General features: G+C 39.8%; 1 long non-coding RNA gene across 1 annotated transcript in view; it reads left to right on the top strand.

The window, feature by feature from the left end:
• Window positions 1-1,384: 1,384 nt before the first annotated feature.
• LOC104976682 (uncharacterized) overlaps window positions 1,385-19,366 on the top strand; it is a 692,169-nt gene continuing 674,187 nt past the window's right edge. Inside the window, exon 1 of the long non-coding RNA XR_003031815.2 lies at window positions 1,385-4,352. This is a non-coding gene — a long non-coding RNA (uncharacterized lncRNA). The remainder of the gene's footprint in view (window positions 4,353-19,366) is intronic.

Genomic DNA, 19,366 nt, shown 5'->3' with positions numbered 1-19,366 from the left:
CACAGTATTGATACGTTTATAAAATTCTGTCTAATGTATTTTAAAGATCATCTTTATTTGCAAAAGTGGAACATGCTTACTACGGGACACTTAGATCATATAAACTAAAGAGAATATTTTTAAAAAATGCAGTTTTTATTTTTAATGAACATATATTGTCCCTGATTTACAAAGATGTGGTATTCAAGAGGAGAGTACCAGTGCGTGTTTTTCCTTTACTAGAAAGTCACGATTAATTGACTGTCATCCATTCCAGAATTCTTGTATACCCCCACACTTTTTGAACTAAAGAAGAAAAGGTTGTCTGGATGAATCCCAAATAACTTCACATTTAGGGAAACACACCTCTGGTGTTAAAGAAGATAAATTTTCAGAGAAATGGAGGAGTTGGCTAAGGGTTTGAATTGGCCTTGAAGGCCAGTTGCTTGCCATTTATGTATCGGTTGACTAATTCTGTTTGAGATAAGATGAGATGCTTTTTATAGTTATGCTTGTCCTGGAAAAAGAAGAGCTTAAGAGGGGTATAGGATCACCTGCAAAGAATTTTCATGCGGGTGGAAACGTGGGATAGTATTCCTTGAGGTCGGGTGGCATAAAAGAGCATCCACCAGGTGCACCTGAGACCTGACCTTCTCTGCTGCTGCTGCTGTCAGCCCCGCTGTCTCGGGCACATCACTTATTCTGTTGGTGAAATAGCTAATATGGGAACTGTTCCCCAAAACTTGTTTTTCCTCCTGTGCTGGGGGAAAAAGCCCATAAAAAGGTATCTATAGCTCAGAATTGAGCACTATTCCAATATCCAGGGATCCCTGTGATTTATATTCATGCGCCCAGTTAAGTGGATGGTTGAAAGAGAGACGGTAACTTGCTTTTGGAGGGACCGACTCTAATTGGCCCAACGAAGAATAGCTCTTGGATTCCCAACATTCTTAAAACCAACAGGCATTTTCTTTTCCTGTTCAAGAACTGCTGCATTTATTGAAGTCTATCTTTAGACTCTTGATGTAATTTCTGAATCGCCAACCATTTTGTAGACCACAACATAGTTAAAAATAAAGTAAGAAATATTGACCAAGACTCCTGAAGCCTGCAAGTGAAACAAAGCTACCACAGCAGAGGTTTACTATGGAATCTCTCTCCCGCAGTTCTTGCACTTTGAAAATGACATGATCTATCCCAAGGAATAACTTAAAGCCTGATCCACTTAAAGAGCTGCAAGTGATTTATCAGAAATGTGCTTATTTGGAAGGTTTAGCAAGACTGCTTATGGGAGGTTGTGGGGTTAACTACCAAAATTGTGCATAACTTGGATCCTGTGTATGGCAATTAATCAAGAAATTATATTCTTTGACTTTCTAACAACCCACACAGAGTGCTACATCTGTGGCGTGTTTAAATAGAGAGAGAGAGAGATGAAATATTTCTTCTAATAAAATGCTAATGGTTTTTGTTTTGAAGAAAAATATTGAATTATTGGGGTGTTAGATTTATCTGTAGGAGGGTTTCTCAAGTCACAGTCAATAAGGACTTAGGACAGAAAACCAGCTACTTCATGAAGATGATTTTCCATTCCTTTAAGTGACTTCAGGGTGATGGCGAGAGCCCTTTGTGATGAGGAGGTGAGAGCAGAGGAATAAACATGGTTACAGGGAAGGATAGCGTCCCAGGCCATTACTGTGGGCATTTCTCAACTTTTCAAGCATATTATTTAACCAGCAGCCCATGGGCATATGTTACTAAAGACAGGTAAGGCCCTCCCATTATTGCTGGTATTCTGCAGATGTAACTTTCACTTAGTTACTCTGGGACCTGAGTGTTCACAGCAGGGTTTTTGTTGGTGGACACCTCCTGGGCTTCAGAACCCAGAACTTACAGCTCTCCTTGAGGCTAAGTTTCACATATTCAATTTCTGGAAATTCAAAAGAGGTACCATCCTCGTAAAAAGAAAAAGGTTTTGGCAACCAGAATGGTTTCGTAAATGTCTTTTTCACTGCTGGGTCCTTAGTGATGTGGTTCAAGTGGTTTTTAAGTTTTATTTTTCAATCATTAGCTTTTTAAAAATTAAAAAAAAAAAACATTCATGAGACATCTCTTTTGTACTGATGCTGGGCAGGAGACAGGAAGCTGCAATGGCAGCTGACTCTGCCTTGCCTATCAGGATTTCATATCACAGCAAAACAGAATCAAGAGAAATATTTACGGTCTGGTAGATGCAACAGTAACAAAAAAAGCTTGGTGCTGCATGCTTACTGAGTGCCCGGTATCATTAGTCTCTTACAGACAAGGGAGCTGTGGCTTGGAGGTAGGGTAGATCATGTAGTTAACAAGAGGAGGGACCAGCATTTAAAGATCTGTATGGCTCGGGTTTCCTCTTCTTTATCCTCTACTCACTTCCTACAGTAGATGTGTATATACAAAGCAGTACCCTAGGTCATGGCTGACATTGGTGTAGAGTGTTGTTACATGTCAGGTTTTTGCACCCACTGCTTCATGTAAACCTCACAGTAATGCTATGCACTAGATACTGTTATTATCCCCCATTTATAGATTAGCAAACTGAGGCTCTGAGAGGTTAAGCAACTTGACTAAGGTTGAGCAGATAGCATCCGAGAAACAATCTGACTCTAGATTCTTAACCACTACACTTGACTGATGTGAGATCAGGGAGACATTGTTTCTGCTTGGGGAGGTGGATAGGTATTAGGACCAGAAAAGGTATAAGGCAATCAGAGAAAGTTAGAGACTTGCCCTTGATCAGGACTTGAAAGATGGTAAGACTTAATCTGACTTCCCTCAAGTTGGAGTCAATTGGAGGATGCATTTTTGAACCTTTCAGAAATTTCTTTGAAAGCTCTGTAGATCTAAATTTTAGTGAAAAGCTATTTGATTTCCTTGCATTGTGAAACTCCAACATAATGTCTGGGAATTCAGACTTATAAAACTTGGATAGAGGTGATTTTTTTTTCTTTTGAAATAATTGTAGATATATAAGAAGTTGTAAAAAAACAGCAGAGAGGTACCACATATCCTTAACCCAGCTTTCCTTTATAGTAACACTTTACATAACCACAGTATGTATCAAAAGTGAGAAACTGACGTGCAAAATAGTCAACTGGGCTATAGTTCCTTATGTGATTCTGTCAGTTTTTCAATATGAACAACTATTTTGTATAATTCTATGAAATTTTATCACATGTGTAGATGTGTGTACTTGCCCAAAGGTGATGCTTTATAATGCTGGCATAAAGGAAAAGAAAATGTTTTGAACCCTCAGTTTTTTTTTTTTTTATGTTTTGGGATTACTCTGTCCCTAAAAGAGTAGAATATTCTTTTAATTTTAATTCACTATTACCATGATGCAAGAATGATTAATCATAGTATAGAAAGGTTATACTTTATAGAAAATGATTCCTCTCAGAGGGTATAAAATGACTCCATTAAAAAAATAAAATTCCCGTACATGTACGGTTTAAACCTTACCTATTAGATTTAATTTCTAAATATTTACAGATGGAAATGACTCTTAACTTTTCTGTATATCTCCTGCACTGAGTTGTATATTGAAGGACATAGCCTTGTGTTAATACGGGCTACACAGTCCATTGTGTGCTTTTGTTTGTAGCTCTTTTTAACTCAGAAGGATATGCAGGCAAAACCCCCAAGTTTTCAGTGTGTTCCCCAAAGCCCCAGATATCAGAGCTTCAAGAGCTTAAAAAAGGGTTAAATTTTAATGAAAATATACCCTCTCGTCATTGTGCTTTAAATTATAATTTTAAAAGCCAATCACTTGCTTTTTTGACTGACATGTGGCATTTTGGAGAAATTTTTAAATCTTCCAAGTCTGTAAGAGATGAATTTGGGGGGCTTGTAGGTACTGTATTTAGAACAGAAAAAAAGGAGCGCTCAAATCAAAGGGGCTGAATTAAAATCCTTTGTAATTCCTCATCACAAAGAGACAGTCTCAGAACATCCATTTATATGTACATCTGTACATCTGTGCTCCTGCCTCTGACCTCAGCTTTCTGGTTTCTGTCTCCTTTCTTTACAAAATCTTTGGTTATGCATAGATACACACATTAGAGAGGAAATGGGGGCAAATGATTTAGGAATGTGCTAATTAATTCTCATTAGGTCCTATGAACCGAAAAAAAGAAGTGAAAGGTTGTCCGCCTGTGCATGTACACGATGTATATTTCTCCACACTGCTTTCCTTCTGTAGGAAAGTTATGTTCATTTCCCCTCCCGCTCCCCCTCACCCCCCGGTTCTTACACACAGTGACAGCTCGCAGCGTCCAAAGTGCTGACATGATGACTTAGAGATGTGATAAAGAGAAACACGGACGGCATTTTCTGTAAGTAACTGTGGTTCCTGCATCCAGAGAACACACGTCATCAGATCCCTGTTCTTGAGTTTCTTAATTGAAGCATCGTAATTTCTAATGAGCAGGTAGACTGCGTCCTTTGTTACTCTGTCTTTGGTTATCCGTGATGGCCAACCTTTGCTAAACAAAGATCTGTGATCCACCTTGGGATAGTCACAGATTTTCTTTTTTAAAAGGTTTTAACATTTGATAATAGGTTTTCCAGTAGCTTGAAGGGTGGCTTTTAACATTTCTTTTGCAGTTGAAGTATTTCCTGAGTTCTGTCCAAGCCCTCGATACTGAAAGAAAAGGCTTTCTGACATTTAATAGACAATGTTGTGGCTTTTTCTCTTCTTCAGACAAATGTATAGGCATTTAAACAACCACATCGTATTCTTGTAATTGAGACACCTTGCAGAAATGGCAATTATAGGGTGATTTGTGTCAAAAATATTCAGAATAAATTGTATATTACCTGATGTTTTGAAACTTTCAAAGGTACCTCTCTCTTTTCTCTCTGACTTTCTTTTTCTCTTCCTTCTTTTAAATATGAAGTAAATACTTTGCATGTTCACATTTATCCAAGTTGTCCCAGGTTTTCTCTGGATTTAGCAAAAGTCCAAAGGAACTCTCAGAGCAAAACAATCAGTGAGGACTAAGGTGTTCTTCATTCCTGAAATGAAAACAAAACAGATGTCAGGACGCTCTGTTTTGCTCTGGCTCCCAGCTTGGCTGCTTGCTCTGAGAATATTCTTGCTCCCAAGTTAGTTCTAGATTTGTTTATTTCGTCCTGGGCTCAGTGAACTTTCCACAGCCATCCTCTTCAAACAACACTTTTTTTTTTTTCCTGAGCTGGAGTTTATTTTGTACTCAGCCCTCATTCCATGGGCCCTGTGAATAATTCTAACACAAAGGAAAACTCTCCTCCCGACCAGTGAAAGGGGAGTCTGAGAATACAGATAAACACTGCAGCTTTAATCCAAAAAGCAAAGGGCTTGAGAATAGAGAGAAAAGGAAAACAACAACAACAGTAAAACCTTTTAATGAAGAATTCAATACAAAACAGGTGTCTGATGAAGAGTAAGAAAAAAATAAACAGCGAGAAACTCAGCAAGATAAAGGCACATCCTTGACATGTATTTTAGCTGTTACGTTGTTTTCATTTATGAGGCAAATATGTATTTCTCCAAATTTGAATGTAGAACATACATTTATATATTGAAGCCTATGGTTTTTTTGATTGATAGTATTAAGTGGGGTAATAGCCCTATTGAAAATCACTTTCCATTGGTTTAAGGGTACAATTTTTTGGCTACAAAAATTATTAAAATGATCTTTGACCTCTGTGGAATGTTGAGACTAGTGAAATTTCTGCTTATGGAATTATCCTCCAACTGCCTTATAGGGATTTCATTTTCAAAAGTTAGAAGGGAGAGGGACTCTACTCACATTTATATTCATCCAGTGCCCAGTCGCAGATGAATAAAAACTTGGGAAAGCATACAGGAGCCCAGGGCTCCTCCTTAGGAAGGGCACACTGGCGGTGACAGCAGAGTGGCACTCTTTGGATGTAAATCATTTGTGATTGCAAATGTATGGGTACGAGAGAATGGAATTGTTCAATCCTTGTAGTTTTAGGCATTGATACGTATGTTTTTGAGGCTATCGAGAACAAGAAAACAGCTAGTTGACAAATGAACTATTCAAGTCATAAAGGGAAAGAGACGTATTTTATTTATTCATATAGTGAGTGTCTACTCTTTGCCTGCTCCGTGCTTGTTTTAGGGATTACTGTGGTGGCCAGGACAGATACAGTTCCTGCCCTCATGGAGCTTATCCTCTACCAGAGAGGTGGACCAGTGGAAAGAGTGAAACAGAATTCAGCCAAGCTCAAGTTGAAAAAGAGAAACAATCTCACATTATTTAGGAAGAGGCAGCATCTTACAGTAGTTACCACCCCAGGCTTGGAAGGCTGCGACTCAGATTGGAATCCTGGCTCTGTCATTAACTGGTTCACGGTCTTGTCCAACAGAATGGAAAAGGATCTTTTATAAAACCCAGGGCTGAGAATACTGCCTTCAAAGGAAGGTTCTAGAGATTAGATGGCATACTGTACGTCACTGGCTGAGTTCCTGACAGATAGTGTGCTGAAATTGTTAGCTGCTAAAATATTACTGTTACTATTACCATGATTCTTTTGCCTTTTATGTTCTAGGAGCAGTGTCTGTATTATAAAATAGCTAAGAAATAGTGAATGATGTATTAATCAATCCACAAATTTTCTCTGAAACCAACTACCTAGCTTTGATATTATATAACGCCTTATCTTTTGATGTTTTTTTTTATTTTTGCCCATTCACAAAAAGCAGGTTTTTTTTGAATGTTAAAGTTCAAAACTGTTTTCAATAAACTAAGTGTTTTGGATAAACCAAGACTCTGCCCCATGAGATGCGACTGCTGTCTTTTCCTCCAGACATTTTGAGGACTAAAGATTAAGCCAAATTTCAGTTAGCCTCTTTAAGAGACAGGGAAATTTGTTAATATTTACTTGATTCAGGAGCGATTGAGACATATTCTTCAGTGTGTCTGTATAGAGGAAAAGGAGATCTGTGTCTTGTGAAATCAATCTTACTGTATTAGAGACAAACCCTAGAAGGGTGCTGGGGGAATATGTATTTATATAACTTGATAGCATGGAAGGTGAACTTTAAAAATTAAAATTGTTACTCATTTTTAAAAATCAGGGTGTCTTCTGGTCCATGTTCATGAGAATTTTTCTGTTTCAAAAGTGCTCACATAGCCTCCCCCACATTTGGTCTTCCCCAGAGCAAAAAGATAGGAAAGGTAAAGGTGAGTCAGACAGAATTCAGATCTTTCTGTCTGTCTGTACTGTGGATGCTCCTGTCCGCCCCCACTCCCATGTACCCGCCCAGCCTAGGATTTCGTATCACCAAAACTCTTTTCCATGACTGGTTCATGTACCTTCCAGCCTTCTGGTTTGCCTTTGTGGTTCATTGTGCCTGAAATGCCCTTTCCTGCTGGATTGAAGTGTTAGATATCATTTAAGATCTGATTCCAGTGTCAGCAATTGTGTGATTTCTTCCCCGGAGCCCTGGGCAGAGTCATCATCTAGTCTTGTCTTAGGGTCTCGTACGGCTTTGTTCCTCTCCCTGGTACATAATAACTTTGAGTAAGTGTCTTTCCTGCCCCTCATACACTTTCAACTCCTCAGTGGTGGGCTCTCTGTTTTATTCATTTTTCCGCAACTAGATATCTGTCTTCAAGGAGTTCACAGTCTGGGCAGGGAGACAGACATATAAACATACCATGGTATGTCAGTTTAGAAAGTGATATTAAATAATTGTCTAAATTAGTGCACACAGATGAGCACTAATTTACTAAAGAACTGTATTTTCTTGTGTAAGAAATGAGCAGTAGGCATGTAGGTGTAGTGTGTTTCTTAAAATAGCAATGTTTTCCCCAGTGTTTGTATCAATATTTATATTGTTGCTTGTGCTTTAAAAAAAAAAAAAGCTCTCAAATGACATTGTATATCTAATGGTAGTGATGAGGAATTTAGGAATCTGTTGAAACTGTGAAATACATCAGGCATGATACTTAGTTCTCCAATCCAAATAAAGTACCATTGAACCTGAGCCGTAAGCTAAGACTTTAAGTGCCATTTATTTGTTGAGTTTTGCCACTCTAAATTGCTCACTCTGGCAGACCTTTGAAAGTATTTATAGTTTAATTGGTATGTGGTTTATTTTAACTTAAAATGACCTGCTTGTATTAAAATGACATGTTTTCCAAAACCTAATGTTACCTTCACAACATTGTCCTCGTGGTGAAAGATTTCAAAATGTTATTCTAAAAAGCAAGGGAAGGGATTTCAGACAAAAACACAGCCCATATCTCAATATTTTTGTTTGTATGCAGTTCCCAGGACATAGTTATAAAGTCATTTTCACTTTTATAGATGGGTAGTGTTTGGGACTTTTGGAAAAAAATTTTTTTTAAGTATTGTTATATTTTGGTACCTGTCTTTTTTTTTTTTTTTTTTAAATACTCACTCTGAGTTAGTCAAATTGCAGCAGGCTCGTGACACCGTAACCTTTATCCATATATAGTCAGCCAAAGCTTTCTGCTGTTGAACTTAGGAATACTTGAGAGAAGGAAAGCATTGCTATTCTTGAACAAATTCAGAGAGTTTAGAAACATTATTTTGAAATGTGCTTCCTTAAAGTCAGAAGAACTTAATTAAGTTCCCAGGGTTAATTGTTTCTGAAGTGTTAACATGTCATTTGTCTATTCAAACTCCAAGGCAAATCTAATACGGGATTTAATAACCTGTTTATGTGAATAGAAATTTGGGGTGGGGGTGGCGTGGGAGCAGAGGGAAAAGCTAATAAGCTTTTACCTAGTTAGTGGGTTTAAGGAAGAATTCTTTCTTAGTTTGAAACAAAAGGCACATCCCAGGTTCCCAACTCCTTTTCTTTGAGAGCATAAATTGGGATGACAAGGAAGTTTCTGAACAAAACAGTATTTTTATACTTTGTTCATTTCATATTTATCACTAGCTTGTTTGCTAATTTTCATTTGCAAGAGGCAATTCTTCCAGCTAACTGGGTGCCTCAATGGGCCACTGATTTCTTTGAAGTGACAGTCTGTAAATATGCATAAAAAAGGGATGCAATTAGCGTGTGTGTGGTTCAGTGCAGCCTGATTCCATTGGCAAGTTTACCCACAGTGTTGATAAGCTACATTATCTAGAAAATTGGCCGCTGAAAAACAGCACCTCTGATTGCCAGCAAAGGTTCCAGATAACAGGGTGCTGAAGAGAAATATAATTGAGGTTGAATATATTAACCAAGGTGTCACATGCTCCTTAGAAGCTCTAATTTATCAGCATGTTGGAATTTTTATTAACATTTGGAATGCATTTCTACCACACTAATGAAGTGGAATTGGCAGTCCAGGTTTTACTTATTGTCATTTCTGAGAAGTTAAATGTAATTTCTCGTTAGACACAGTTATGTAAATATATTTGTTCAGGGGCTACAAAAAATTATACATTTTGCAAAATACAAATACGTTGTTAAGAGGCCGTGTGACAAATCGGTGATGGCTCCAGTCCTGAAAACCAGCACGGCCACACACCAAAGGCTGCATTTTGTACGTTACAGCTCTTCTTTGTGGGGAGAATTTGAGAGAAATGAAGGAAGCTTAATTTCATTAACTCTGCAACTTGCTCACCATTGTGAAAAACAGTTGAAATTAGCCACTGTTTTAGCCGACTGGCACATCTGAAAGGATTTTATGATTAAACTATTCTTTTTTTAAATGAAAACGTGCTCAAATTACAAGGTGAATTAACCATTCATGGAAGATGTCTGCCTTTCTTTTTTCCATCCTTTTTGGAAATACTCAAGACTTCTGTTCGTTTTCTAATTCTGATAAGTTTTGACAAATGTTCATTAGCAATAGTATTAATTTCTATCACCTGGAAATCACTTGTGGTGTGCAAACTTGAAATGATTTCAGACTGCACATATATGGGATCAACTATATATTTTTTAAAGCAAGAAAAAGAAATTACAAACTTTGGGATAACAAAAGAGAATGAGTTAGAAATATGAGGGAAAACACACACAGGCAGCTTCAGCTCTAAAATTCTTAAGTTACATGGTGGATTTGAGAGTACTTCATTATTTTAATCCATAATCACATCTTTGGAACATATGTTTGTGTATATCATATATCATAATACAAAACATTTTTAAAGGAAATAGCTGCATTTGTATTGACTTATAAATTCTCTTTTTTTGTGTGTGGAAATGATTATAAAGTCCAGTCTATAGAGCATGGTATATTTGTAACATGCTTAGTATTACTTAGCTCTACCCATCTCTGACTTCAGGGAGCAATGCTAGTATTTTTTCCTTCCATTAGTAATAGATATGATGGTCACAAAGCAGTGGTTACCTTAAGGTGAACGGCCTATCTAAAGCATTTTCTCAACTTTCCCTTTGCATTCACCCCTTAGCAACGGACAGCCTTCTCTTGTCCTTTAGAGCTCGTAATTTTACTACTTCTAACCACTAACCACTACCACTCCTGGCATTCCTTGATCCAACTCTTTATGCCCCTTGCAAATATTCCTTTGTATGTTAAACTTTTTGTATGTTTTCCTCTGTCCCTCAGCTAGAAACTTCTGATCCCTATCACCAGTCCCATGATACACTAGTTATGTTTGTGTGTGTGTGTATATGTGTGTATTGGGGGCCATGAATGGTGTTTCCTTTACCAATAGGGACTTAGGATTGGAACTGGCTATGTCCCAGTGAAGTCTCAAACCTGTTGGACAGGCAGCCTTAAGTTCTCATCAAATAAAGCCTTTCCCAGAATGCCTACTATGGTGAATGCGTTGGTTTCATCTTCCTTCTAGGATCATCAGTTGGGTAGCTAAAATCCACAACTCTCTGACTCTCTTGCAGCTAGGGTTCTGAAAGAACATAGGCCCCTGCAAGTGCATGAAGATGGTGTTTGGAAGACAGAAGCGAACACCTTTCCTGTGACTCCAGCTGCTGCTGGCAGGCACAAGCCTGAAGATGTTGGGTTTGTTTGCAGACATATCCTTGTGCTGTTCACTGACTTCCTGGGGTTGAGTGGCAGTCGTGGTGGCCCTGACCCTGGACCGTACCTGTGTCACTGTGTCTTTGAACTCAGCAGTTCCGTGGCAACTTTCTCGTGGCCCACATTCTTGAGGGAGGCAGAGGCAGAGGCTTCCCCGCTAGTCTGCTTGTCTCGCCTCACCTCACATCCTGAGATGCTATCTAACCATCTCATCCTCTGCTGCCTCCTTCTCCTTTTGCCCTCAGTCTTTCCTAGCATCAGGGTCTTTCTCAATGAGTCAGCTCTTCACATCAGGTGGCCAAAGTAGTTTCATCACTACTTATAATTTTCTAGTTGATTTGTTTACTGAAAAGACTTTCTTGCTGGCGGGACACAAAAGATACGTGTCGACTTTCCAGGGCTACAGTGCCATAATACAGGCTCAAGAAATATTTTTAGGGTGTGGGAACGGATGAAACCGGTGATGGGGATTAAGAAGTACAAACTTCAGTTATAAAATAAATAAGTCACTGGAATGTAAAATACAGCATAGGTAATATAGTCAGTAATATTGTAATAACTTTGTATGTGACATGTGATAACCGGACTTATCATAGTGATTGTATCATTAATGTATAAAAATATTGAATCAGTATGTTATACACCTGAAACTAATATAATATTGTAAGTCAATTAGACTTCAGTGAAAAATTGAAGTATTATTGTAGTGAATCAGTGAATGATTGAAGTCACTTAAAGAAATTTACCAGCCTGTTTTTCATGAGGCCAGACACTTTACCTATTTGAGCTGGATAAATCCAGTACTTTTCTATGAAGTACAAGTGTATACTCATGGGTCTTTTTTCTGAAATTAGTTCTTGTGTAAAAAATATAGAAACTATGCCACATCTAAAATTGAAAATTTAGATTTTGCTTTACTTATTAAGATTACATGCAGTACCCCACAAATTCTTTTATCTGGGTACATTCAAACAGTGAATGAATGACAACACTTTCACTAAACTTCATAATTCAAAAATGTTTGGATAGCACAGAACAGCTAATAGTTTACCTGTTTAATGACTTTGTTGATAAGTGCTGACTTCTTAAAAAGCGACGCAGGACTTCTTGGGTTCTTACTTTTCCATCTTAATGACTTGATTGATAACCAAGACACTTTATTGTCAACACTTCTCTGACAAATGTGCATGTGGTCAAAGCTATGGTTTTTCCAGTAGTCATGTATGGATATAAGAGGTGGACCATAACGAAGGTTGAGCACCGAAGCACTGATGCTTTCAAACTGCGGTGCTGGAGGATATTCTTGAGAGTCCCTTGGATAGTAAGGAAATCAAACCAGTCAATCCTAAAGGAAATCAACCCTGAATATTCATTGAAAGGGCTGATGCTGAAGGTCCCATACATTGGTCACCCGATGTGAGGAGCCGACCCATTGAAAAGACCTGATGCTGGGAAAGATTGACGGCAAGAGGAGAAGGGGGCAACAGGATGAGATGGTTAGATGGCATCATCGACTCAGTGGATATGAGTTTGAGCAAACTCCAGGAGATAGTGAAGGACAAGGAAGCCTGATGTGCTGCAGTCCATGGGGTCACAAAGAGTTGGACACGACTTAGTGACTGAACAAAAACAGCAGCTTCATTGCCACTCAGGACATGAGACAAATGTAGTAGAACAGTCCACTGAGGCTTGAGCATTTATAAGTTTCCAGGCATCCTTCCTTTGCTATGTTACTTCTGTTTGAGGATAAACAGGACTTGAGCTACAGATTGGTGGGAAAGGTGGTTTGTGGGGGAATCCTTATTGGTAAATTCACAACCTGTCTTCTCAAGAAAATGGTGCTTGCACCACTGTTATTTCCGGCCGTCTCCTTGCCTTCATGCATACTCACTTGCCAGTGCTTACCGGGAACATAGTGCAGTCAGTGGGAAAAACACGGAGCAGTTCAGACTTGTGTTTGCATCCTAGCCCTGCCCCGTGCTTAGCTGTGTATTTTCAGGTATCTTTCTTCTTTTCTCTGAACCTAATTGACTAAACAGCTTTCTCTCTGGGGAGTGGGGAGGATCAGCATTGGTCACCCTCCTGATGGCAGATTCGGCTCCAGTGTATCCCGTGTATTCATTTTGTTGTGTATCACGTCCATGTGAGAGAGGTGCTGTTGCTGTCTCCACGTCTCAGAGGCAGAAACGGAGGTGAAAAGCTTGGGTCACTTGCTCAAGATTGCATTGGCTGTCAAATGTTGGAGCTAAAACTCAGCTCCAGACAGTCTGGCTCTAGAGTCTGTGTGTTTAGTTACTGACTCTTGATTTTGTAAAGCAGCTGGCTGAGTGAGTGTCCAGTTAGGGAAACTCGGATAATCTTCACTGCCATCCCCTTGGCCATTGGGAAGTTTTGGACTCTGAAGGCCTTTGTTGTTCTGTGGAACCATTCAGGGGCACACAAGTAACTGGAAGAAGCAGCGTTCACTGTTAGGAAGGAGCTCAGGATTCTAGTGATTTGCCAGAACTGGTCGTCTCGAAAGACTTTTATAGTGTGCCATTTGGCTTTCATTCCGAAGCCACATGTGACGGTAACATAAATACTCTTGAAGGGATATCATTACACTGGAGCTTAAAGTTTACATGTCAGCTCCCTGTCTTTACAGAAAGTGTTGCAGGCCATTTATCTTCTTGTTTAAACTAAAACGAGAACTCGAGAAAGTTGTTCTCTTCCACAGATTTTGTATCTCCCACAGCCGTGACTCTGAGAGGAGGGCTGAAGTGGTCTTACCTCTGCCACCTTTTAGTCATCAAATCTTGGGATGCCTGACCTCCAAAGACGGGACCAGGACCTTTGTTTATAAGCCGTCCTCCTACCACTCCTGGGTTTCCTTGCCTGCTTCTTGGTGTCGAGGGGAGGAAGGAGGAGATGTGCTTCTCGGCAGTGGAGACTCACACTCCTCTTGCTGCCTTTTCCCGCCAAACCTTTCCCTTGGTCTCTGCTACTTCCCTCTCAGGCCTGAGTTCTGCATGACATTTTACAGCATAACCTTCCTTTCCTTTATAGTGGCTGTCATCTTTAGTTAACCTTCTTATATTTGTCACCCAGCACTGTTCACTGTGAACTATCTACCTACCTATTATCCATCCATCTATCCATTAATCCATCCATCTCTTCGTTTATATAATTCATTTGAATGTCTGTCTTTCCAGTAAAATTGTGAGCTGCATCCCAAGTAGGAGCTCTATAAATGTGGGTTGAATGAATGAATGAATAGAGATGAATGCTGCTTACATAGATATCTTTCCTAATGGTAGCTTTTTCAATCATCCACGTGTAATTAGGATCCTAACCACAGACATTGGTCTTTGCTATGAGATATACCAGCGTGTGCACTTTCCACACATTTCTGTTCCCCATCACACCCTTCCGCTCTGACAGCTTTGCGTCAGGTTATACATTACATACCTGCTCTCACTTTTTTGTCTTGTTTTTCACTATGATATGGATTAATAAACATACCTCACTGGGGCCCTCAGGAATTCCTCCCAACCATTTTGACTGGAGACTATTCAGTAGGGTTTACCTCTTGCCTGCTGCAGCCTTTTGTAGCATCATGTAAGGGTAAAGTGGCTAACAGGAATGGATTTGAAACAGAAACCACCATTGCAATTGACACTAATTAACAGAGCTGAGAAAATCTTTCATTAGGAGCGTTTAAATCTTGCAGCCTGGTTCTCCTCAGAAGGGAAAAAAAGTGGCCTCTGAACCATTTAATGAAATTTGAAGAGATTATTTTTCTTCCTGCATTCTCAGAGGATATATAAGGATTGGAGAAGATACACTTGCTCAGAAGTAGGGTAACAAAAAAGGATGTAAGAACCCCTGCCTTCACGCCAGTCCACACTTTGTCTAGTCCCCATTTCCTGTGCTCTGTGGTCTAACTGGGCAGCTCCCTGCATGACAGAACTTGCTTTCCCTCTTACTTCTAGATTTTGCAGTGCGATAGTCATAACCATGAGACTCGCAGCTGATACTTACAAGCAGTGGCAACAGTTGCAAAATGAGCCAACATCTGTTGAGCCCTTACTGAATGCCAGACATATTGTGTGAATTATTTAATTTGTAGCCAATTCTGTGAGATAAATACCATTATTATTCCCTAATTTACAGATAGAAATTGAACCATAGGAGAAGGCAATGGCACCCCACTCCAGTACTCTTGCCTGGAAAATCCCATGGATGGAGGAGTCTGGCGGGCTGCAGTCCATGGGGTTGCTAAGAGTCGGACACGACTGAGCGACTTAACTTTCACTTTTCACTTTCATGCATTGGAGAAGGAAATGGCAACCCACTCCAGTGTTCTTGCCTGGAGAATCCCGGGGGCGGGGGAGCCTGGTGGGCTGCCATCTATGGGGTCGCACAGAGTCGGACACGACTGAAGTGACTTAGCAGCAGAGTTAGTGAAAAAATCAAACTGATAAATTAATCTGTTGCAATGGGTTACAAATTAATCTCTCCAGGACAAAATGTGTGTATTTTAATAGTATGTTCTTATAATTATGATGTCTTACCTTAAAAATGGGGGTGGGTTGGGATGGGTGATGTTGTACAGAAGTCAGTGAGGAGGGCAGAGAAGAGGGTTATTTACCATATCTTAAAAAGAGGTCAAGAAGTTATATTTTGTAGGTAGAAATGTTCAGAGGCCCCTCACACCAAACCATGGAGTGGGTACCATTTTCAACTATGTGCTGACCTGAAATTGCTTACATTCAGAATAAATTACCATTCTGTCACTAAACTTCCTAGTTTTAAAATGTTTTGAGAGCAAGGATCAACTAATAGTTTATCTGCTTAATGACCTTCTTGTTGGTATGGGCAGACTTCTTAAAAAACCATGCAGGACTTCTTGGGTTCTTTCTTTTCCATCATCTTCTTAATGATTGATAACCAAGGTATTTTATTGCCACTCAGGACATGGGACAAATGTAGAGGAAATAGTCCAATGAAGGTTCAGCATTTGTAAGTTTTAAGGCAAAATCCTGCTTTTATTATGTTGCCTACATTTTAGGATGGTCCATATAGCTATGCCATAGCCATGTGTGCGTGCTCAGTCCTGTCTGACTCTGTGACTCCATGGACTGTAACTCACCAGGCTCCTCTATCCATGGAATTCTCCAGGAAAGACTGCTAGAGGGGATTGCCATTTCCTCCTCCAGGGGATCTTCCCAACCCAGGGATCGAACCCACATCTCCTACATTGGCAGGTGGATTCTTTACCACTGAGCCACCAGGGAAGCCCTTTGTATGGTCAGTGGTGCTAATTTGATTTAGATTGATTTCCTACCTTGACTGAATTTTCTACTACAGTGCTTACCCTCAGTTCACTCTTGGGGATCTCTTCCTGATACATTGAAAGAGGTCAACCTTCCCTTTACCCAATCCGACCTCTCCTAATTTTTCTAAAGTAAATTTCATATCCTAATTTTAAAGACTGATGTGATAATTGTTAATATTTTAACAAGAATCTCATCATAACCATTGTTAATGGGTCCATCTTAAGCCCAAAGAGTTCTATCATATCACCAACCTTCAAGGTCATAGTGCAGTTACTAGTAATTTGATGGTCTTGTTCCCCCAAGTAAGAGAAGGACTAATATGAGAGGCACAGCAATTGGACAAGTTCTTTAGACTGGAATATTCCTTTAAAGAAGTCATAATCTGATTACCTTGTGAAACCGCAAACATAGTCTATGACTCCAGACTTTCTGTTTAGATTTTAAGGAAGAAAACAATATTAAGAGCTCTGGTATGCTTACAAATGTCTAAGAATTGACTCTTCAGTTCTTAAAATCATCTCTTTTGTGTGTGTATGTGTATATATATATATATATATATATATATATATATATGTATTTTTTTTAATGGCAGCTGTACTATTTCCAGAAACTTTCCAAGACAGTCTTATGGGATGTGGCTAGTCATTTCAGTTATCACTAAGAAAAACATGGAAGGAGGCAGACTCTGGTACTGACAAAGAAAATCCTTTCAGGAGGCTGGTTCAAGGACCACAGCTCCCCTTCCCTCTCTTCTCACGTCTTCAGATGTTACAGTTACACTTGCCACCTCTGTCTTGTGGACTTATAGCTGGCCTTTATGGGTGCCCCACTCCCTTTATGTCAGGTCTCAGGTTTGAAAAGTTTTTTTCCTCATTTTAGCCAAAGCAAATTTGAGTGTTTTCAAAAGGATCTCTTACTCAGAAACTAAAGTAAAAGAAAATAAATACAAAGACAGAGAACTAAGCTTGCCCTGTTCAGAATCTTGTCCGAACATAGTTGAGGTCTTGCTTCATATTGGCTTGCCTGGTAAAGCTCATCAGGCACTCTGCCCTGGCTTTTTTATTTTTGCCACATTCATCCCTGTCTGGGTTAGACGTTAGAACAGGAAGCCTAGACTTTCAACCCATAGTAGGTTTGACTTGGAAGTTCCTCCAGTTCTGGTCAGATTTTCCTGTCCTTTCTGGAAAAAACTTGTGAATAAATTCTGGCCCCAAGTCCTGTACCATATCGTTCTGGAATGCTTTCAGATGTACTTGTTTGTGAAGTCTTCCCATGTATTTCCAATTACCTGTGTTGACTGTGATTATTTCGGATAGCAGAGTTCAAGTTTATTGAGCATTTTCCGTATGCACAGCCGTGTCCTCTGTGTTTCACACAAGCAGAAGTTCATTCCTTTAACACTTGTGATGATCACACCAGGCACCCTAGTTCATTAAGGGGGAAAATGGAGGCGTAGAAAGGATAAAGTAAGTTCCCCACGGTTGTAGACCTCATGGCTCAGACCAGATTCAAGCCATGGCGATCTGACTGAGAAGTTGGTACAATGCAGAGCTGCTTTCTCTGAGCCTGAAAGGTTCCATCTCTGAGTTTCAGGCCATCTTGAACTGGCCCTGGCCTTTCTCCTAGAGGACTCCTAGGGTTTGTTACATTTAAGTTCTCCTCTTGACTGAATCTCTGTGATGTTCTGTTTCTTAGAAATGTTTCAGTGGCCACTAGTGAAAAGCTAGGACCCAGCAAGCTGATGAAGCCCACTTGGCGTCCTGGCTTTGGATGATGTGCTGCCATCCAGGGTGATCAGTTCCCAGCCCATAATCCTGTCTGCAAATAAACGTTAGTTTATTTAATTTGACAGAAAATGATCTTAGAAAGTTTCCCCAAACAGATGCAAATAAAGTTATAGGAGAAGCGCCATATTCCTTCCAGCCTATGCATCCAGCTTCAAACTCTTTTCTTTGTATGCACACATAGGCATGAAATAGACTCCTCATTTGACATGAAGCAGCTGTACTGCCTGAGTAGTCTTGTGGACTAGGCTATCTTCCACGTGGAGCCCACCGACATCCGAGTAAAGCAACGAAGCATGATCTCCTTAGCAGAGATAACACCTGAGTTATATTCCCCACTCAGTCAAGCCCAGAAAAGAAGAGAAAGAAGACTTTCCTATTTAAGAAATGGAGTGGTCTGGGCAATGCATTGTCTTTGTTATTTACCATTCAAACTGCCTGAGGACGCAGAGAGAGAGGTATCGGGAATGATCGAAAGAGAACCAAGGGCATGTCACTTCTCCAAATCGCAGGTCTGCATCAGACATGCACTGAGACAGGTCACAACTCAGAAGGAGGACAACCTACTAATAGGTGCAGGCCTTTGTGGATGAGTGCATTAGAGAGAAGGCCAGGACACTCATCCCACTCGGATGTAAATTAAAATGGGGTTTTACTGGCTCACATAACTAAAGAGTGTAGGGAGTAGCATTGCTTCAGGCATAGCTGAATCCAGGGACTTAAATGTTGATAGAAAAGTTGCTTTCTTCCTATTTGGGGTCTGCTTTCCTCTGTGATGGCTTTATTTGCAGGTAGGTACTTTTCACTTAAGATCTTCAAATGCTGTAGAGTTAGAGTCTTAGACTTAGGATTGGAGTGACTCTAGGGTAAAGACAACCTCTCTCTGCTAATGCTTCCAGTGGACCTAGAACTGTAGTCAGGCTTGGGTTGCACACTAGTCCTTGAACCAGGCATTTCTGCCAGAATGCATGTGTTCTGAGTGACCAAACCTGGGGCCCATGCCTAGTCTTGGAGCTGGGAGTACGTAGTCCTACCGAGTCTCATGAGCTGAGGATGGAAGAGGTATAGTTTTGAAGGAAAACTGGGTTTGTATTACAAGAAGGGAGAAAGAAGGCAGATATTACATATGTTAACCATGGTGTATCCATAATAGAAGTGAGGCAGGAACTAGAGTTGGAAAGCAAAGTCCACAGTTCAGATCAAAATGAGAGAAAGTCTTGTGTATACCTTGGCCAGGATTTCTCTGTAAATTTGGGATGCTTTGTGG

Source organism: Bos taurus, chromosome 22 (genome assembly GCF_002263795.3).
Source record: "Bos taurus isolate L1 Dominette 01449 registration number 42190680 breed Hereford chromosome 22, ARS-UCD2.0, whole genome shotgun sequence".
In the NCBI taxonomy this organism is placed as follows: domain Eukaryota; kingdom Metazoa; phylum Chordata; class Mammalia; order Artiodactyla; family Bovidae; genus Bos; species Bos taurus.
This window is presented reverse-complemented; position numbering and strand designations above follow the sequence as displayed.